This window comes from Camelina sativa, chromosome 4, assembly GCF_030686135.1.
Source record: "Camelina sativa cultivar CO46 ecotype springtype chromosome 4, ASM3068613v1".
NCBI classification, from domain to species: domain Eukaryota; kingdom Viridiplantae; phylum Streptophyta; class Magnoliopsida; order Brassicales; family Brassicaceae; genus Camelina; species Camelina sativa.
Window position 1 is genome coordinate 16,864,861 of NC_141883.1, and position 2,004 is coordinate 16,866,864.

The following is a 2,004-nucleotide window of genomic DNA, read 5'->3' on the forward strand; positions in this document are numbered from 1 at the left end:
GTTGTGCGTCCTTGAATATTGTTGGCCACCAAAGACCAGCTTGGAGTATCTTTTGGACTGTTTTGAAGGTAGCAAAATGTCCTCCATAAGCGGACCCATGACAGTGCTCTAGTACTCCTCGAACTTCCTCCTCTGCTATACGTCGTCTGAACAGGTGATTCGTCCCTTTCTTGTAAAGATAAGGTTCATCCTAGTAGTAGTTGTTGACATCCCTGAAGAACTTCTTCTTTCTATGAGCGTCGTAGTCCTTAGGAATTTCCCCACACACCATGTAGTTCACGAAATCTGAGTACCATGGTAGCTCGGCCGACTCGACTGCCATCAACTCGATCGACCTGGTAGACTCGGGGGTCGAGTAAGCTATCGTGTGTCCGATCGTGTGGCTCATTTCTTCCAAGAAGGCGATGTGCATCTGTCTTTATTCGGGCATTGAGTCGTCTATTGGGAGTGGATCTTCAATTCTCATTCTGGACAGATGGTCCGCTACCCCGTTTTCAATTCCTTTTTTATCCAGGATCTCTATGTCAAATTCTTGCAGAAAAAGGATCCATCTGAAGAGCCTAGGTTTGGTGTCCTTTTTTAAGTAAATGTATCGTAGGGCAGCATGATCCGTGTAGACAATCACCTTCGAACCCACTAAGTAGCTTCTGAACTTCTCAAACACGAAAAACACAACAAGGAGCTCCTTTTCAGTCGTCGCATACCTTGTCTGGGCATCGTCCATGGTTCTGCTGGCGTAGTAGATCACATGGAGCTTTTTATCTATCCTTTGATCCAGTACTGCTCCCACAACATAATCTGACGCGTCACACATAATCTCGAAGGGATGGTCCTAGTTAGGTGCTTGAACTATTGGTGCGCTCACCAAAGCCTCCTTTATCTTGTTGAATGCGTCTAAACAGTCCTTGTCAACAATAAACTCTGCTTCCTTGCAGAGGAGCCGCGTTAACGGTCGTACGATCTTAGAGAAGTCTTTAATGAATCGCCTGTAGAACCCTGCGTGCCCTAAAAAGATTCTGACATCTCTCACCGATTTAGGAGGTTGCAGCTGAACCATTACTTCGATCTTGGCCTAGTCCACCTCTATCCCCTTTTCTGAGATCTTGTGCCCTAAACTATTCCCTCCTGGACCATAAAGTGGCACTTTTCCCAATTTAACACTAGGTTGGTTTCTTCACACCTTTTCAGCACCTTGCAGAGGTTTGATAGACAGGATGTGAAAGAAGCTTCATATACTGAAAAATCATCCATAAAAACCTCCACCATTTCTTCTATTAAATCCGAGCAGATAGATGTCATGCATCTTTGGAAAGTCGCGGGAGCGTTGCACAAACCAAAAGGCATCCTCGTATAGGCAAAGGTACCGTAAGGGCAGGTGAAGGTTGTCTTCTCCTGGTCAGCAGGGTGAATTGGGATTTGGAAAAATCCACTATACCCGTCAAGGAAACAGTAGTAAGGGTGGTTAGCCAGTCGTTCCAGCATCTGTTCGATGAAAGGGAGGGGGCAATGATCCTTCCTCGAGGCTGCGTTAAGCTTCCTATAGTCGATACACATTCGATGACCAGTTATCGTCGTTGTGGGAATTAGTTCGTCTTTCTCGTTTTTGACGACGGTGATCCCTCCTTTCTTTGGAATGCAGTGCACCGGGGAACCCAAGTGCTATCAGATATGGGGTAGATAACTCCCGCATCGAGCAGCTTCAGAATTTCCTTTTTTACCACTTCTTTCAGGTTCGGATTTAGCCGACGCTGAGGTTCCATACTAGAGTACGATTCATCCTCAAGGTTTATCCGGTGGGTGCAAAGATCAGGGGATATACCCTTGATATCATCTAAAGTATAGCCTATTGCTCTCCTATAATTTCTTAATTGAGTGCAAAGCAAATCCAATTCCTTTTCAGGCAGGCTAGAATTAACGATTACTGGATAGGTGGAATTAGGTCCTAAAAAAGCGTACCTTAGCCCAGATGGAAGAGGTTTTAGTTCCACTTTAGGCGCTTTAGAC